General features: G+C 41.7%; 1 protein-coding gene across 2 annotated transcripts in view; it reads right to left on the bottom strand.

Annotated features, from left to right (window-relative positions):
- Window positions 1–13,842, bottom strand: part of MOB3B (MOB kinase activator 3B) — a 222,619-nt gene that overhangs the window by 27,473 nt on the left and 181,304 nt on the right. The window lies entirely within an intron of this gene.

Here is a 13,842-nt window from a genome sequence, read left to right as displayed (position 1 = left end):
TCTGAGTTTTTCTCCTTAAACACCTTGGCAGCAAAGAAGCTAAAAATATCAGTTATGACCTATCAAAATTTTGTCCTGGTGATAATGGAGTATTTTTTTCCTGCCCCTTCCCCTTCTGCTACTCCTTGGTTGTTGGTTTAGTGATGGTCAGGAGGAAGATGATGGGGCCAGAGAGAAAGTGGGTAGGGCACTTGCCTAGTGCCAGTCAACCCAGGTTCGATCCCCAGCACCCCGTATGGTCCACTGAGCACCAGCAGGAGTGATTTCCTGAGTGCAAAGCCAGGAGTAACCCCTAAGCATGGTCAGGTGTGGCCCCCCAAAAAGCAAACAAACAAAAAACCAAACAAACCAAAAAAAGGAGGGAAGATCACACACTTGGTTGAGGGGGACTCCAGGGAGCCAAATGACTGTGCTGCCACGTCCAACCAAGTTTCACGTATGTGGGGAGGTGCCAGGGATCAAGGGAACTCTCAGTCTCAAGCTTGCAAAGCAGGTGTTTTACCACTGAGCTAAACCTGGGGCTTAATGAAACTGTTTAAAAATATGGTGAAGCACTTACCAAGCATGCTGTGACTTTTTATTTTATTTTGGGGGATTTGGGGGCCATACTCAGTGGTGCTCAGGGTTTACTCTTGACTCTGTGCTTAAGACTCACTCCCTGGAGTGCTCAGGGGACCTTATGCAGCGGCTTTAGCCCTTGCACTATCTTCTGGTCCCTACCAAGCGTACTTTTAAAATACAGAATATAGAGGTGCATTTTGTTTTTAAGTTGATGACTTTTGGCAGTACCCAGAGAAGCATCATAGTTAAGATACAGGACATTTTTATCACCTTTGAAAAATCCCCTGGTATCTCCTCTCAGTCAATTCCCTACACCAATCTAAGGCCTCAGGTCAAGATGATCTGCTTTTTAATGGAGAGCCATCAAATGTTTCCTTGACAGTGGGACTGTCTTCTCTTTTTTGGGGGGAAACCCTAGCAACAATAGTGAGTTATGTGTTGAAACATGGACTGTAACCAAGATAAAGCGTAAACGAAGTGAAACTTATCATGTACAAGGGCGGGGACGGGGGGGGGGCGGAGGGGGCGGGAGATATAATGGGGTGGTTGGTGATGGAATATGGGCACGGGTGAAGGGAAGGGTGTTTGAGTATTGTATAACTGACATAATCCTGAGAACTATGTAACCCTCCACAAGGTGATTCAATAAAATTTAAATTAAAAAAAAAAAAGATGATCTGCTTTTAGATATTGATTTCACTGTCACTGTCGTCACCCCGTTGATCATCGATTTGTTCGAGCAGGCACCAGTAACGTCTCTGTTACTGTTTTTGGCATATCCATTATGCCACGGGTAGCTTGCCAGGCTCTGCCGTGCGGGCAGGATACTCTAGGTAGCTTGCTGGGCTCTCTGAGAGGGGCGGAGGAATCGAACACGGGTCAGCCATGTGAAAGGCGAACGCCCTACCGCTGTGCTATTGCTCCAGCCCCAGATATTGATTTCAAAGTTTATAATTCATTTAAACTACTAGACTTATACTTTATAATTATATTATAATTTAATATAAAAGGTATCAAACTATGTACTTTGGTCAGGTTTCTTTGGCCCAGTGAATAATTTCAGTCAGTAAAACAAATCATTAGTAAATTATATCATTCATTTTCTTTTCTTTCTCAAAAGTAAGTGCCTGAAGTACCACATCTGGAGAAGGAACAGGTTTCAGCAGTGACTGGAGGGCAGATTACCAAGAATTGTAGGGGAAGTGATAGTAGTGACAGTAGTTCAAAGTCTGGACTGGGAGGCACTGAGATAATGAAGTTTTCACCACACTGAGGCAGGTTTCTATAGCAGTGGATACTCTGGAGTGGTATAGACCTGGGTTGCACGATGTGGGCAAGTAAAGGAGAGGAATTCAGGAACCAAAGGCAAACCACCTATTGAAACATTCTGTTCCCTCTGGTGATTTCAAAATACGTCCCCAAATTATTTGATACTAGGAGATAGTGTTGAATATAGACCTGAATATAGACCTGAAGTCTTTAATATAGACCTTTTAGCTCACTTCTGGGGATAGAAAATAATGGAAGGGGAGTTTAGTACTTCTGACACTCTTCCTTAAGGATATGGTGACTTCTATTTTGGCTTCCCTTTGGGAGCACGGAGCTTTGCCAGAATTCAGCAGAGACCTAACATGGTGAAATGAAGGACTTCATCTCTCAGGAAGCAAGAACTAAACAGAGGTTTGCAGGACCAAAAAGACTTAGGAGGATCTGGAAACAGGAACTTAAGATGGTCCATCCGAGGAATACTCAGAAGTTGCCTTTGGAGTAGTTTACAATTCTCATCTATTGTCTAGATCTATTTCTATGCATTTGTTTTTAATTTATCGGCTTCATTACAATCAGATTCAACATGGAATAGGGACCTATTAGCAGCAATCACTGTCACTGTATCACCGTCATCCCGTTGCTCATCGATTTGCTCTAGCGGGCACGAGTAACATCTCCAAGAGGGGTGGAGGAATCGAACACGGGTTGGCAGTGTGCAAGGCAAACACCCTATCCGCTGTGCTATAGCTCCGGCCCAATACCATGAAATTAAAATTGACTAGTACTATGTTCTGGTAACTTTGGTTACATAACAGGCTTTGTTGGTGGTTTATGGATCTGACATTTATGCATAAAATTATTCCATGATAATAGAGTTCCTGGGTACACTGGTGAAGGGATGGGAGCTGAAACATTATATGACTGAAACCCAAACACCAACAACTTTGTAACTGTGTAGCTCACTGTGATCCAATAACAAACGTTTTAAAACTAAAAAAATTTTAAAAATATTTAAAAAAAAAAAAGAAAACGGTGCTCCTAAGAACACACAAGTAACAACACAAATCTTTATGGTATGGCAGATATGTAGTGTGAAAAAATTTATTTTACTATTTCAATAAATACACTTCTCATGTTCAAATTTCAAGTTAATATTCATTTGATATCTTCAGGAGTTAAAGGATCTACTCATCATCATTTCTTTTAAAAATTCTGCCAAAGGGAAGGAGACCTTGAGACACTGGTGGAAGGATGCCTACAGTAGAGGTGGGTGTGGTGTTGGAACATCATAGGCCTGAAATGCTATAAGTAACAGTGTGTAAATCACAAGACCTAAATAAAAAATAAGGGGGGGGGGGTGCCTGGAGCAACTGCATAGTGGGTAGGGCGTTTGCCTTGCACAAGGCTGACCCGGGTTCGATTCCCAGGATCCCATATGGTCCCCTGAGCACTGCCAGGGAAACTTCCTGAGTGCAAAGCCAGAAGGTAACCCCTGTGCATTGCTGGGTGTGACCCCAAAAGCAAAAAATAAAATAAAAATGTAAAAATTAATAAAAAATGGGGAGTGGGGGGACCACGATTTACTCTTATCTGACTGGGAAATTTGAAGCAGTCTAGACCACACATAGCAGCCGAAATTTGGCAGGCTGATGACTTGGGCTTTAAGCCATACTGACTTCACATTTCCATATAAATGCTCACGAGGATGAATGAATTCCTGCTGTGATTGACATTCTGCAGCAATTTCCAACACTGCAGAATGCAGTCAAATAGAAAAGTGCCATTATGATTCGGCACCCCGGAGATCAAAGTACTCCTGAGGTATTGAGTTGCCATCTCTCTGAGATGGAGATTCTGACAAAGAGAGCTGGAGAAAAACATTCAGCAGATGGTTCTGAGTATTATCTGGTCTTCCTTTATGAGTGGCTAGAGAAGTGGCTCAGCAAAGGGGTGCAGCCCATACTCGGAATTTAAATGCCCCTGCCTTACTGAGTCAACAGGAGGACAATCCTGAACCCAGCTGGCAGCCATTGATAGTAAGACAGAATATGAATAGTGTATTGTAGGACTAACTCTTGAGAACAGTACCTCTAATGCAGTGGTAATCCACCGAAGGCTACAAGATGGTGAAAATATTCATTATGTCCACTTTTCAACATAAAATCACTAGACATGTGGACTGAGTACTTACAACATGCCCAGTAAGATGTAGAAATTTATTTCTTTATTTTAGGGACTGTCTCACTGAGCATGAGAGTTCAGTGCTCAGCCTGTGATGTGGGTGTGTCCATGTGGTGCCAGGAATTGAGCACAGAGCCCTTTCAGCAACCCTCCAAGGTCTATCTTTATTTATTTGTAATTAGCTTAAATTTAACTAGTCTACAAGTGGCCCATGGCTAAGTGGCTACTGTATTAGACAGTAGAGTTTTAAATGACAGGTTGCAAAACTGGAAAATAATCTGACAGGTCAGAACAAGAGAAAACTGGAACAGAAATAAGATTTATAAAAATACACTAATAATTTTTTCAAGGTCTGGTACTTTCCAATTTAAACCCCATATTTTAATTGGTAATTTTAACTGGGAATAGCCACCCCCATATAACAGAATGCCAATCCAGAGAAACCAGTGTAGACCTCTGGAAACAATGAATAATATTCTCTGAAAAGATAAATGGTAAAACAAGAATCTCATAGAGTCCAGGACAGCGAAATCTTCCTTTGCCACTTCTGGTCTTGCTTTTGCTAGCACCTTAGAAGGAAGAAATTGAAATTAACTACAGGCCCAGCTGAAATTTGTACCGGTTGCACGTACACTTATGCTTCAGTTTAACAAACTATTCCAATGGTTTTCAACTATGGATGGGAACCAAACCACAGATGTAAAAGATTGAAAACCACTAATATAGATAATCCCATGATATGGATTGCTTTTTTTTTTTTCCAACAAATTCCTTTTGTTCTCTTGTAAAACTTCAAGTTAGAGAAAAGCAAAAATCTCTTCAGATTTAATCTGGAAGGAGAAAACTTTATCCAAGACTTTCATTCAAGAGCATGGAGCCCAGCAGAAGAGCACTTGCCTCACATGTGAGAGACCCAGAACATTCCCCAGCACTTAAAAAAAAAAAAAAAAAGGAAAAGAAAAGATGAGACTATGATGCTCTTGACAGAGAGGTGGCTGGAAAAAGCCTGTTTCTGCAGGGATGGACAATTAACATGTGAGAAACCTGCAAACTTCATCATATGCTTTAGAATGGCTGAGATGACCCACATAAAAGAGGGACATCAAAACTGAAAATGTGCACATATTATAAAGAAAAGACACCGCCTCAGTGTTAACTTCCCCCATTCTCTAGGTAAAGCTGAATTGTTGAGTCCAAGGTGAGTAGCACACCCACCTCCGAGTAAGCTGCCTGAGTACCTGCTTGCTTCTCTGACTGCCTGAGTCCCTCGCAGCCCTGAGAAGTGGGAAGCAGAGTTCAGAGTCAGAGTCAGGAGATGCTCAGTTGGAGTCCTTAATCCCCCACACACAGGCTTGTCATGTCAAAGCTTTTAAAGGTGGGGGCTGGAGAGTGAGTACCAGTGGGAAGGTGCTTGCCTTCCATGCTGCCAACCCGGGTTTGCTCCCCAGTACCCATATAGCCCCCGAAGTACTACCAGGAGTGATCCCTGAGCACAGAACCATAAGTAAGCCCTGAGCACTGCCAAGTGTGGCCCCCAGACCATAAATTAATAAAGTATAAGATTTTCTTAAATTTTTTTTTATTTTCTTAAAAAAATATTTAAAAATATTTTATTTTCTGACTTTTAGAAAAGTAGCCTATGTTTGTAATAGAAAACCTAAAAAGCCCAAATAAATATTAAAAAGAACAATTACTCATAATTCCAAGAAAGAACCACTCGACAGTTTTCTACTGCATCTCCTTTCTCATCTATGATTCGGTGATTCTAAGAGACATACTAATAATATATAGGAATAGGGTATTTTTCAATACATTTTGAATTATGTTCTTATTGCTTAATATTATTTGCTGACTTCATCCATGGCAATTGCCTTCAACTCTGATTGATCACATTTTAGGTCCTGAGACAAACCAGATTATATATCCCTCCTGGCCCAATTAAAACAAACAAAACAAAACAAAAACAACCATACTATAAACTAGAAGCAAAATTTCCCTCTGAACATCAGTAAAAGAAGTAAATAAATAAGATGGAAAACGACATGTGTTTGATTTTTGCCACTTTTCCAGTAACCGAGCACAATGCAGTAAATTAAAAACAATTCCACATTTCTCTGCTATTTTTCAAATTGACACTTTAGAATATGTCTGCCAAAACTCCACACATGATCTCTGGTAGCTTTTCCCACTCATCCCTGGCACTGGGTTGCCCTGAACAACCACAACCACCACCAACAGATGCCAATCTGGACACGCAGGAGTGCGCATGTGCGTGCACACACACACACACACACACACACACACACACACACACACACACACACTCTCACATGTGCAACATTTTCATAACATCACATGAATACACTCCAATTACTCTCTGTCTCAGGGCTCCCCTCCTGTGGCTCTGATGAGCTGTACTTCATAAACAATTTTCTAAGCAAAGGGAGGAGGTTAACTTGTATAAAAGATGATAGAGTTCAAGATATATGATTTCAGTGATTATAATCTCAGTTGGTGAAACTAGCAGGATTCTAGAGAGGATCTCTTTCACAATCACAGAGGGGAAAACATGGATTGTTCAGGGTTGGACAACACGAATAGGGAAAACATCACTGTAAAGGCCAAATTGCCAGGCTCACAGGGTGAAGCGCTTTCTTCCCCAGTGCCAGTGTCCATGTTCGAGCCATTTGGTTGAAAGTCAGGGAACTCGCTTGACAAGAAGCAGCCCAGAGGCCTTTTCACTGATGATGTTTAAAAGAAAAGGTTCTTTGAAAAGCCCCACAATGGCTCTTCATTGCTGCCTATTTTGGGGAGTTGGGCTGGCTCATGTGAGAGGCCCTGCTTCTTTTCACAGCCCTGACCTGCTCTTGTCATTAGAGGCCAACCTTGGCTAGTGCACATCCCGGTATCTGATCAGACCTGCTCGGGGGAACATAAGGTCACCATATCCTTGGGATAAAAAGGGCAGTTTGTGAAACAAAGCTTTCCAAATTCTTGTTCTTCAATCTGTTTTTCTCCCCTTTGCTCCTGAAATATTCACTTTTAAAGCAGTAGTTTTGGTACTAAAGCCTGAAATCATTTGGCGCATGAACCCAGATTGTTAGCTAAAAAAGCTCTGCCTATAAACTGGAGAATAGTGGGAAGCTTTGGTGTGAAATAATAGATGAACTTAATGGAACATTTGGAATTCAAGAGATGGAGCTATTGCTTATTAAAAAAAACATTTGTATGCTTTGCACATGGTACAAAGAGCTCAGTGATGGGGTGTCACCCAGTGATATGGGAGGACAGAGGATGAGAATGAACAGGACTGGGTTCCTGTCTCTTCCTGTGACACCCTTCCATATGAGGCATTCTACTTCCTGTCTACCTTGATCTCTTCCTCCCTCCTGCAGCAGTGGGAGGGATTTGATTGGGGCTGGGCAGTGGCAGGGAAAGTAATCTCAGTGATATATCATCAGGATGAACAGTGTTGCCCAAAGCCTGTCTTTAGAAGACATCAGTGAAGGCTACCAAGAGAAAAAGGTCAGAGTCAAATGTAGACAAACTAAGTGACTATACAAACTCAAACCAATCTCTTCACTTTATGGTTTTTGGAAAACTTTAGTTTCCTCCTATGTATGATTGAGCTGTCAAGGATAGAGATGATGGCAGCAGATATATCTTGTAAAATAATTTGATTATGAGAAAAAAAATCTTTCACTGAGCATGATTTAGGGCTGGCATACTGAAGAATACTTGTGGCAACACTGATTCTTAGATTTTTTTCTTCTTTTGTTCTACTTGCTCCTCTCTTTGAGTTAATCCTCAATTCTAGAGAAGGAAGAAAGGGAGAAAGATAATATTCTAAGAAAAACTGAGGGGCAGGAGCTGTAGTACAGCAGGTAGGGCGCGTGCCTTGCACAAAGTGAGTTTAATCCCTAATACTCCATATGGTGCCCTATTCCCACCAGGAGCAATCCCTGAGCACTTCTGGGTGTAGCCCTAAAACAAAAACCTAAAAATAATACTTCAAAATTGAAAAATAATTCTCATCCAGAGTCTTGTCTCTCAGGGTGTGGCCTGAGGAACAGCAACACCAAAGTCACGTGAGAGCAAGAAGGACACATTCAAGGCACGTCCCAAGGATACGAAGTTAGAATCTGTACTTTGACGAGATGCTCAGGTATTCTTAGGTGTATGAAAAGTTTGAGAGACAGAGAGATGGCACTTGGAATGAGGTGCTGAACTCAATACTTCTGAGTCAGGTGCATCAGTGTTAAGGCATAACCAAATAGTACTTTTAATTTGGAGGGGTGACACACCCTGTGGTGCTCAAGGGTTACTTCTGGCAGTGCATGGGGGACCACATGGGATGCCAGGGATCAAACCTAGGTTGGCCACATGCAAGGCAAGCACCCTACCCACTGTACTATTGCTCCAGATAAAACCGTGCCCCAAGTAGTACATTTTAAAATACAAGATGGCACGGGGATGGATAGTGGTACAGAGAATTCTTGTGTGCTTTGGGGGATGGGTGCAGAAACATTGACTATCAAATATAAGTACGCTACCTAAATGACAGTCAGTAAATAAAGTAAAAGTACTATCTCAAGGGGATTCTGATGTAGTGGGGTGATGACCTCTACTGAGCAACCCTGAATTATGACCCAAGCTTTAAGGTAACCAACAACGCTATGCTCGCATTTGGTTTGGAGACAGAACTTTTTCAAGGTAGCTGTTGATATAATCATCTTGATTGTTATACATTTAAAAAGGGAGAGAGAGAAAGAGAGAGAGAGAGAGAGAGAGAGAGAGAGAGAGAGAGAGAGAGAGAGAGAGAGAGAGAGAGAGAGAAGGGAAGTGGCCCAGACCAAGGTCACCTAGAGGTCAGTGGATGCACTAAACAACCTTCCTCCATCTTTCCTACCTTGCCTCCTCCTTTTGTCCTCCTCCCTAATCAGCTCTCTATTCACCCTAAGGCCCGGCTAACAGCTTTCCCTAGTCTGCTTTTGTTTTCTACTGAAAGATCCACTAAATGCCATCAGCCACTTGTGGTTGCTAATGATAATTCTGATCAGCTCAGTTCTGTCAGCTGATTCCCAGGCTGCTGGGGCCCACAGAAGCCTGCTTATTCAATCAGCACTTGGCTGATTTTTCTCATTACTGGCATCATTTGGGCTCTTTCCCTCCAACTGTAAACTTGTTTGAGTTCAAGTCATCATCAGCTGTTGTGCTTTCATGAGAAATGGATCATTTGTTTCCTCAGAGTCTGTGTGCCTTGACCTCTCAGAGATCAAATGAAATGGCAAGTGTTTCCCTGTGTTCCTGGAGCATGGAAGACCAGCAGGTCCCAACATAAATCCCTGCCCTTCCTCACTAGGCAGGTGACCTCTTCCCAGTGTTGAATTCCCAATTGTATTCCCACTCAGAGGGTAATACAGTGTCCAAGGTGTCCCAATTTGCCAGAGGGAATTTTATTTAATGAGACTAATGCTTCCTCCTATTGTCTTAGGAGGAAGCATTATTCTCATAAAGAATAAGCAGAGGTTTGCAAGCCTGTTCTAAGATGAGAGTGGACAAATGAAGGAATGACTGATGTATAATCCCTTTCATTGAAAGTGTTTCATTCTCAAAGTATTACTCCCAGCTGGAAAACCCATCAAGCATTTATTAGATATTTGGAAACATGGACAACATAGGCATACGTCCTGTATACTCTCAACACTCAAAAAGTTGATAATCTGGTAGGAAACACTAATGCAAAAATAATAAATATCTGCTACAAGGCTATCTAGGGGAACACTAACAAGGCCAAAGACCACAGAAATTGGAAAGGATAGCTCTGCTTGTTATATGCCAGTTACTTTTTTATATTTGTTGTCTCATTTAATATATAACCTTTCTTAGACACTATCTTGTGACTAACCCATGACACTTGTATAATAATCCTATTATTACACCCATGCTATAAATGAGGGACTGGAACTGGGAGGAGCCAAGATTCTTGCTCAAGCTGCATGTTAGTAAATTAAAATTCCAAGGTTTGAACCTAGATAGTCAGAGCCTTGTCTTAAGACCCCCTCTGAGGCTGAGTCTCCTGTTTTTAAGGAGTCTTTTAAGCGTGCTGGCCCCTGAGTCAAGATCAGATAAAAGCCGAAGTTTAGGCTTTGAGAGCAGAGACATGGCCATACATGGCAGTAGACACACAGTAGAGAGAAACATGAGTTGGAGTCTCAGTTGCACAGTATGGAATCCCCAGCACTTCACTAGGAATGCCTCCCTGGAGGTGTGGGAACTCTGGGAATGCTGAGGTCCTGAAGGAAAGGGCCCAGATAAATGGTGTCCTTCTGGCCTCTCCCTGCATTAGTTCCAAAGAATGTAGCAGTAGAATGTGAAGCTAGATGCCCGACTTCTTTGTTAGCCTTCAAGGACTAAAGATGAGTGACAGTCATTTTTTTATATTTTCAAACTGCGCTTGTAAATTCTCAAAAGCAAATCTTTCTGAGTCACTTAGAGCATCTGAACAAGTTGATTTGTTCATAGGAGGTGATTGGATACTCGCAAATTTAATAAAGTGTGCTAATTTGATATGCCATGACTGACTTGAATATGTGTATTCCAACAACAGACTTCAAAGTTAAATATTCTACACTATCAACTACTGCGAGTATTCATTTCATTAATAACAGTCCACAAGTATTTTAGGACACTGGACTATACTAAATATCCAGAGATATTTATTATATAATTATTATTCTTAGAAACACGATCACTATTGTTGTCTATTACTTTACAGGTCTTGAACTGTGTGAAATTAAGATATAAACTCAGACTATAAAGCATAAAAAACACCAGTCACAAGTATATCAAACATAGTCAATCTCCCAGTAATTATAATTAATGAATTAAAAACTGTAGGAAGGTTCCTGTTTCAAGAAAAATATCAAGAAATATAATAGAACTAATTTAAAAATAGATACTTGGCTCACTTCCATTGCTGATAATTGTGGTCAATTTAATACAAAATTTCCTCAGTACTTCAGGAACCTTATATCTAAAAGGTTGCTTGGGGCTGGAACGATAGACAACAGGGAAGGCGTTTGCCTTGTAAGCAGCCGAGCTAGGTTCGATCCCCGGCATCCTATATGGTCCCCCAAGCCAGGAGTAATTCCTGAGTGCAGAACCAGGAGTAAACTCTGAACATTGTTGGATGTGACCCAAAAAGAAAAAAAAAAAAAGTTGTGTTATTCAGGACTTTCCTGTGCCTCTAACTCTTAAGGCAGCTCCTGGCACCGCCTGGGGTCACTTTTCAGTAACAGAAAATAAGTGAGTATTTTAATGACTAAGAGAGTCCTTCTCTATTTATTAACTAGTCTCAAAATTGCCTGACAAAAACATTTGTTGTTCTGCAAATAAAGAAATTGCCTTTCAGATCCAGCAATCCACGCTGATGTTTTGCTCCTGTAGCTCAGTGGAATCCAAGTCCCGCATGCTTAGGAGACGCTCGTCTTTATGAATGACCTTTGGGAAAGGTGTTTTGCTCCCTCCTGACATGTTCATTAGAAGAGAACTTAAACTTTTTGGAAGCAGATGCATGTTCTCACAGGTTCACGTAGTACTTCCTTCTCCATCCTTTCATTTTCATAACCCAAATCAACTCTTTCCCGTTGTCCTGAATATTTTCTGAAATCAGCTTCATCAATTCTTTCCCAGTCCTTCCATTCCTTTAATAAGAGCTGCTGGCCTAACCATTTCTTCTTGTGTGGCTATTTCACTCTCAGCCCACTTTATATAGGACAAACCAACAAAATTCAACTATGTCGCATTTGAGCTATTTTCAATACGATCATCTATCTAACTAAATTCAGAGACAACTCAGTTCCTGCCCCCCCAAGAACTTTCTAGGAAGCTGTTGTGAAGAAAATTAGGTCTTTAGGAAATATTCTCTTAGCCACACCTTCGTTTAGAACTCTTGGGTAATACAAAGAATATTTTTTTACTGTGTACTCTCATAGAGCAATAGCACAGCGGGTAGGGCGTTTGCCTTGCACATGGCCAACCCGGGTTTGATTCCTCTGTCCCTCTCGGAGAACCCAGCAAGCTACCCAAAGTATCTTACCCGCATGGCAGAGCTTGGCAAGGTACCCTGGCATATTTGATATGCCCAAAACCAGTAACAACAAGTCTCACAATGGGGACATTACTGATGCCCGCTCAAGCAAATCGATGAATGGGATGACAGTGATACAGTGCTACAAAGGTGGTATCTAAAGCTTGCCAATCTGGGGACTTGGAGCAATGGCACAGCAGGTAGGGAATTTGTCTTGCATGCGACAGACCCGGGTTCGATTCTCAGCATCTCATATGATCCCCTGAGCACCGACAGGGGTAATTCCTGAGTGCAGAGCCAGGAGTAACCCCTGCGGATCGCTGGGTATGATCCAAAAAAGAAAAAAAAAAACACAAAAAAACCTGGCAATCTATTTCGCCAGATATAGGTATTGCAATGTATTGAGTCAGTCCTTCATTTTTTTGTAGTTTGCTTCTTTAATAGCTGGAGACTTGCTGACTCTGGAGGAAGTGCCCTACCCAGGGCTACTTAATCCTTAGAGAGAATGAACAACTTGCCTCCAGCTCTGCAGTCACCAGCAATACACACCCACCTTCAGTCACCAGCTCTCTCAGCTTCCTATACTTACGGCTATTAACTGCCCTATCTTAATCATTGCAGGTCCAACTAGGAGCCAATTCAGACAGTCCCTATGCCCCAGAGCCCAAAGGAAATTATTCAAATTCATCCATCTTAAACCCGTTTGCCTTGTCCCTCCTGTTTCTTCCCAGAGGAAAAGTAATAAAGGCTGATGCCTTTGTTTTCCCAGATGCCTCTGATTTCAAGGGCTTCTTATGTGGTCCTGTGCCATGCCTTCTGGTCTGTTGGCCTCAGTGAATAGCAATATTTATATTTTTTTTAAAAAAGACAACATTTAACAAGGGAGGACACATTAGCAAAAAGGAAAGCCTGGCCCCTACTTTCTGGCTATTATCCAAATGCACTTAGATTCAGTGTTCTTTCAGCAATATTTAGCCAAACTGCCTCTTACCTATTTCATATGATTTTACTATTAAAAACCGCATCATAGTGGATAGGAAAAGTAGAAATGGCTGTGATTAGGGCATCCACAAGAGCACAGATGGGGAGGTTCTGAGGAATCCTTGATTTCAAAAGTACAGATCGAGTCTAATGGTAAAGACTATTTTTGAAGATCCTGGAAAGACAGTACAACAGGTAGGGTGTTTGCCTCACATGTGGCCACCCCAAGTTCCATCCCTGGAATGCGATATGGTCTCTGAGCACTGCCAGCAGTTATCCTTGAGTACAGAGCACAGAGTAATCCCTGAGCACTGCCAGCAGTTATCCTTGAGTACAGAGCAGAGTAATCCCTGAGCACTGCCAGGTATAGTCCCCAAACAGCTATTAATGAAGAGGGGGAAAAACTTTCCTCTACCATCAGAAAATAGGGTGTTTATTAAATGTTCTGGATTCAAATACATTCCCTTCAAACTGTATCACAGGAGATTCTCTACGAAAAGCATGCAGGTGTATGAATGCAGTCTCATTCAAGGGCTTACGTCTATCCCTCTGGACTAAGAGTCACTCAAAGGCAGTTTGACTTGATTTCTTATGTTTAGCGGCCAGCAGTAGGGACTTATTTACTGAAGGAGGATGTGTTACTGGTCCTTTCTGAATAACAGTGTAAGAGATGCTGTGAGAGATCTGAGATTCCCATTTAAGGCATGAAATAGGTGAGCCATTTTAGAGTTGGAAATTAAAGCTACTGCTTCTGACTC

The sequence above is a fragment of the Sorex araneus genome, chromosome 1 (assembly GCF_027595985.1).
Source record: "Sorex araneus isolate mSorAra2 chromosome 1, mSorAra2.pri, whole genome shotgun sequence".
NCBI lineage: Eukaryota > Metazoa > Chordata > Mammalia > Eulipotyphla > Soricidae > Sorex > Sorex araneus.
Note: the sequence above shows the minus strand (reverse complement) of the source record. Positions and strands in the feature narration are given on the sequence as shown.